At 46.6% G+C, this 6000-nt stretch overlaps 1 protein-coding gene across 4 annotated transcripts in view; it reads left to right on the top strand.

Annotated features, from left to right (window-relative positions):
- Positions 1018–6000, top strand: part of AFF1 (AF4/FMR2 family member 1) — a 195996-nt gene continuing 191013 nt past the window's right edge. For 2 of the 4 annotated variants that reach the window (XM_021101783.1, XM_021101780.1), the window contains exon 1: positions 1018–1276. The gene's annotated coding sequence lies outside the window, so the exon portion shown is untranslated. The remainder of the gene's footprint in view (positions 1277–6000) is intronic. The other 2 variants (XM_021101781.1, XM_021101782.1) reach the window with 1 other exon arrangement.

Below are 6000 nucleotides of genomic sequence, written 5' to 3'. Positions count from 1 at the left end.
TATGTATACACATTCTTTTTCATATTCTTTTCCCTATGGTTTATCTCAGGATATTGAATATAGTTCCCTGAGCTATGTAGTAGGCCCTTGTTCCTTATCCGAAGGGGGTTATTTTCATACACGGTACTAATTTGCATTTACATCATGTTACGTTTGAGTAAGGTGATTTCTTTCATCCAAATTATTTCACCCATTTAAAACTATTAAGATACTGGGGAAAAGCCTGTCAGGGCCATTTGATGTAATCTTTCCGCCTCTCCTTCAGGCAGGAAGGTGCGATGACGCAGAGAACTCAGCATGTGTTCTTTCCTTGGTGTGTTCACAAAAGGGATCCGGTAGCAACTTAACCAGACATGAGCTTTCCCTTCGTTTGGATCTGTTTGCCAAAGCCCCAGTACCCACTGGAATTTTCTGGGGTTGGGCTGCTGGAGAACAACCACCGAAAGGCTGGATGCAGGAGACCGGTTTCCCGTGCCACTTTGAAGCTTGTGACACTGGGCACAATACTTATTTTCGGCTCTTCGGTTTCAGTATTTGGGAAAGGGCAGCAATAATATGTCTGTTTTATTAGGTTGTTGTGAAGATGAGACAGGCCTGTGTGTGAGTGAAAAGCCCTTTATAAACCGTAAAACCCTCTCCAGATGTTGGCTATCATCGCCTTTAAAGGACGCAGAATCTGTTTCAATTGCATAGGAGACTGCAAAAAGACTCCTTGACACTTTTAGTCACAACTTGACCCGAAGCTTAATCTCGCTGTAAATCGAAAGGGTTCTTGCGCCCCAAACCAGCCCGGGACAGGGTCACCCAGGCCGCCGGAGCGGTCCCTGCGGTATTCCACCCGGAGAGACGGCTCGCCCTCCACCTCCCACTGGTCTCCCGGGGAGGGCCGCGCCGCTCCTTTCCGTCTGGGCGGTGCCAGCTGGAGGGCGTGGCCCGGGCGGAGCGGAGGCGCGCTGGGGGCGTGGCCTCCACGGGAGGGCGTGGCCTCGCCTCCCCGGCGTTCCTGGGCCGCCCGCAAGCCCGGCTTGCCTGCCAGCTAGCGGACGGGCGCGCGGCTCCTGCGCACTCGGCCTCCGCCTGCGCGCGTCGCTGGCACAGCTGCGTTCTCGCCTCCGCGGCTGGGAGTGGGGTCCGGCGCGAGCCGCCGCTCAGCTTCGGGAGCACACACTCCCCGGCGCTCTCCGCACCAGCGCCCCTTCCCGACCACATCAGGTCCGGGGCGGGCGAGGGCGGCGAGGGCGCACGACCCGAGACTGCAGGACTAAGGGTCTAGAAGGTAAGCAGAACCCTGCGCCCCCCGGGCTGGGGAGGGGGTGGGTCATCCTGGCCCGAACGCCGCGGCCTCTGACTTCTGGGAAGCCCAAGCTCTCTTCCTCCTCGCTGCCGGCTTCCCAGCACGCTGACTCAAGTCGCTGGCGTTCCCACTTTTCCGGTGGGAACCTTCGGGGAGAACGGGCGAAGGAGACGCAGAGCTCGCACCACCCTTACTTAGAAATCTCCAGCAGGTAGCATCTAGAAAAACTGGGGAGGGAAACACAGGCAGAGACCTATCCTCCTCCCCCTCTCCCACTCCCCAAAATCAACCATCTGCCTGTGCGCCCCGAGTCTTGAGGAAAGATGTTCGGTTGTTGTAACCTGGTCCCCGGGTTGCATAATGGAAGAGTCCCAGAAGTTTCTCTGGGAGGTAAAAGCAGGGCTTTTCTCTCCTCCATTCCGCCCCCCCCGTCACCCCTCCCCCCTGCGTCTAGTAGAGAGAGATTAGTGGTGCCAGTCCCTTCAAATGGTGGTTGGGATGGAGGTGTGTCTGGTGGTCCGCAGCCTCCGGAAACGGAGGGCAAAAGTTGGAGACACCTTCTGAGACTTGCTCCTGGCGCAGAGGGAAACGGCGTCTGCAGAACATGGATCTGGTTAATTTCCCTTGAGGATCGTTTGTTCTTGGTGTCTGATCCTCTCACTGCCTGCGGCACACGAGCCCTCGGACTTTGCGAGCGCCGGGGTCGGCGAATTACGTGGGGGAAGCGAGTTATAGGAAGCGTACTTTAACGTGTTGGTAGTTAGGTTAATGAAGCTGCGAGGGACCTTCCGGGGTCTTGATACTTTCCTCCTAGGTTAGTCTTGTAGCAGTTTCCTTACACGGCCCCCACATTGTTATGCAAATTGTCCCTGGAAGACCCTTGGCTTTGGAAGTGGAGATGTGTCCTAATCTTCCGGGAGCCCTTCTCTGTTGGGGGGTGGAGTGGGGGTGGGGAAGGCCTTGCAGACGAAGTTTTGTTTTTTTAAGGATGGGGTGCGGTCATTTTAACCCTGTTGGTGCACGTTGGAGGCGCGGGTGGGCATGGGGGATGACATACCGTCGAGAAACGCGACCAGATTTGAAACTTTAAAGGCGAAGCCATACGTGAAGGCGAAGACCCAGTGTTCCTTGAAACGGGTGCAAGGTAAAAGGGCTCAGGAACTGAGCCACAGAAACCTTGGGCAAGGACCTGGCCTGAGAATTTGTTCGGGGGGGGTGTTGCTTGTGCAAGATTATTTTAGAGCAAGGTCATGCAGAGGTGGTAGAAGGTAGGGGCGGTGCTGAGACACCTCTGCCTGACCTACGTGGTGTCAGACTCCCGGTGGAGGTAGAAGTCTCAGAAAAGCCGGGGGGGGGGGGGGAGACCTTTGGACTCAGGAGTCTAATTCTGCTCGGAGGCTTAAGAATACCTAGGCATGGCCCTGTTTCAATGTTTACTTCCTCTGTCTAATGTATTTCCTTAGCTCGCCTTTCATCTTTAGTGGAAAGGGTTCCTTGAGTGGATGTTCTGGAAATAAATTCACAGGAGAGTTGAAAATTCTGGGTCGTTCGCCTGCTTTCATTTGAAGGTGGTGTCTCTTAACCAGTGTCAGAAAGTAGAATTTGAAGATAAGTATGCAGAAGAGGAATGGAGAGAAGGAAGGGATTATGTCCCAGGCGAATGCAAGGAGTGGGGAGAGGAGGCAGAGGATAACTAGTATTTAAAACTGGGAAGCTTCATTTGAATTCAGCTAATTTAGGAGAGGAGGAACCAAAGAAAGGATTTGGGACAGATTTGGTCACTTTAAAACAAAGAGGTATTGAAGAGTGGGACATAAATCTTAAAAAAAAAAAAAGTTTAGATATTGAGGACACCCCCCCCTTTTTCTAAATGGAATTTACAGGGATGATGAGGCTGGGATGTGGAGCTGGAGGTGTGTTATGGTGAATTCTTTGCTTTCCATTTGCAGGGAGAAAATGAACTCTTGCATAAGAGAGTTCATATGTCTTATTCATTCACTGTAGCAATTGAATTTCTGTTGTTTATTTGGCATTTGCTTAACTCTTCAACTTTGTAAAAATGCAATTTTGAAGACTCCAAAGTGTTAATTTACAATACAGAAACCATCAAGAGACTGAAAATTTATGGCAAGAGTTAAAGCCCAGGTGGTTTTCAGCATTGCTCTCTCTTGCAAGATGCAGAATCCACATGCGGTTTTTGCCACCAGAAGTCACTGTTTCACTGTGGGGTTATAAGATAGTTAGACGACATCAAAATTGGCTTCCTCTTCTGTTTCCTACTGGTTTCTGAATTTTGCAAGGAGTTGGTGGAGCTAAAAGTTACTTTTTTATTGACTAAGATAATTGCTTAATTTGGTTTTGGATTACATTTGAAGAATTCTCTTCAATTAAGATGCATATGTATGAGCCGCATCTTTATTAGGAACCTCTACAAATCACTGTAGTCATGTGATTGTTTAGTTAAAGTTATATTACATTGGGAGTTGAAAAGATGGGTTTAAAAAAAGAAGCTTAGGAAAGACAAACTTGTTTTCTTTCTTTCTTTCAATATGGCCAGACCCAATGGCATATGGAAGTTCCTGGGCCAGGATTGAATCTGAGCCACAGCTGTGACCTACTCCGCAGGTGTGGCAACACCGCATCCATAACCCACCGCACAGGGTCAGGGATTAAACTGGTGCCCCCGCAGCGACCCAAGCCACTGCAGACAGGTTCTTAACCCACTGTGCCACAGTGGGAACTCCCTGTTTTCCATATTTTTAAAGAAGCAAATGAAAGGAGTTTCATGCTTAACTCTGTGATTCGTGCTCTTTCATCAAACACATTTGCATAATCCTTTATAAAGTCAGTTGACCATTAAAATTCCAAATCTTGAGATAGACTTATGCTTTCACTTGTTAAAAGATAGAATCTATTTATATACAAACATCTGGATTATTATAAGACACAGGGGACAGTACACCCTGCAGATGTCCCTTGAGGTATGGCAACCTGGCATACCTTATGCTAGGATGCAGGTGTATGCTTCTTACTCTTGAATCCCTTCACTGAAAGCTTTCCTTCAGCTTGAATCCATTTGCTATCTCAGATATGTCTGTTGAAGCTAAGAGCCCAAAGTTCCCCTATTTCAAGACTAGTTCGTTAACTAATTTTTCAGGAGATTGAGAAAGTATGTTGGGGAGAGTACAAATTAAGGAACTGCATTTGCCATAAATATAGAAAGTTTTGTAAATAGATTTTTTCAAATAAAAAAATTCAACAATGATGTCTGTTCCCAAGTGATACTTAGTTGACAGTGGTTTTCCAGCAGTTGCTCTTTTTTAATACACAGTAATAGCTTATTTAGTATTTGCTGAATTGAATCTTAGATTTTATTGAAATAGATTACATAAGCCCAATAATGTATTTATTAAAATTCTGCTACAGTGTAATAGTAAATGTGAAATATTTAGTTCTTTATAGGCACACATCCTTTATTCCTGGCTGTTTATAAGAGCACAAGACATTATTTTAGACCTAAGGCCATGAGAGTTGCTAATAGGAGTTTCTGTCTTATGCCTCAGGACAGAACTCCTTCAGTAGTGTTCTCCAGGGGAAGAAAATCAGCTGATTTTCTTAAATTATCTGGCCCATTTAAAACATGACTAAGGATTTCTTGTTAGAGTGACTTTTTCCAATTAAAAGACTGAGATTATTGTGACAAGTGGAGCCCAGAGGAATCAATTACATCATTAGTCTAATGTCCCATATTTATCCCTAATACCTCATAAATATGGAGCATCTTGCGTGCACCAGACAGTACTCTAAGCATTGGAGAAACGGATAACACCAGATCAAGGCAGAGAAAGAGCCCATACAGTTGGGGTTTGCATCTGTGTAGCCCAAAAGCTTTTTACCAATGGCTTTCACGTGACATGTCATTTAAGCCTAGTTGCAACTCTGAAGTTGGAGTTCATTTTCCATTTTAAAATCAGGAAATTGAGTTGAAGAAGTAAAATGACTTGACTCTGTGACTCAAAGCCTGGTGCCCTTTCGACTATGGTACACTGGTTGGCTGTGTTGATATGTGGTTTCCTGTTTTTCAAGAATTACAGCTTGACTTTCAAATATAAATAGTGTTTCTCCTTGGCTAAGTAATTCTTTCTAATCATTATGGGAATAAAAAAGCAGGTATTTTCATTTGGCATTCTGGACCTACCTATATTTGTGACTCTAAAGGAAAATATGCACGCCTATTAAACAAACTTGTATGTATTTGCACCCGAGAAAGATCTTCATATTCCTAAAAATTAGATGCAAGGGCTCAGGAACCATCTCTCTTCACGCTTCAAATCTACTAAGTTATGAAAGGTCAGTTCGTATCCCTGTGTAAATCAGGATATGCTCATACCATGTCCTTCGGTCTTATAGATACAGTGAATATATGCAGAATACATGCAGTAGAATATCAACCTCTCCTGGAAGGCTTTTAAGACCTGGATGTGTCTCTCCCTCAGCCACCATACCCCCCCCCCTCCACCAGCCAAGTTTCTGATCAGTAGGTCTGGGATAAAGCCCGAGAACTGGCACTTGTAGCCTGTTTGCAGGTGATGTTGATGCTGCTAGTTCTGGAATGACACTTGAGGGACTAGTGCAGTATAGCAGAGAATTTAAAAGCATGATTTCTAAGCCCGACAGCTTGGGCTTGAATCTTGGATATGCCACCT

This window comes from Sus scrofa, chromosome 8 (genome assembly GCF_000003025.6).
Source record: "Sus scrofa isolate TJ Tabasco breed Duroc chromosome 8, Sscrofa11.1, whole genome shotgun sequence".
In the NCBI taxonomy this organism is placed as follows: Eukaryota; Metazoa; Chordata; class Mammalia; order Artiodactyla; family Suidae; genus Sus; species Sus scrofa.
The sequence above is the reverse complement of the archived record's forward strand: the minus strand, read 5'-3'. Positions and strand labels throughout refer to the sequence as shown.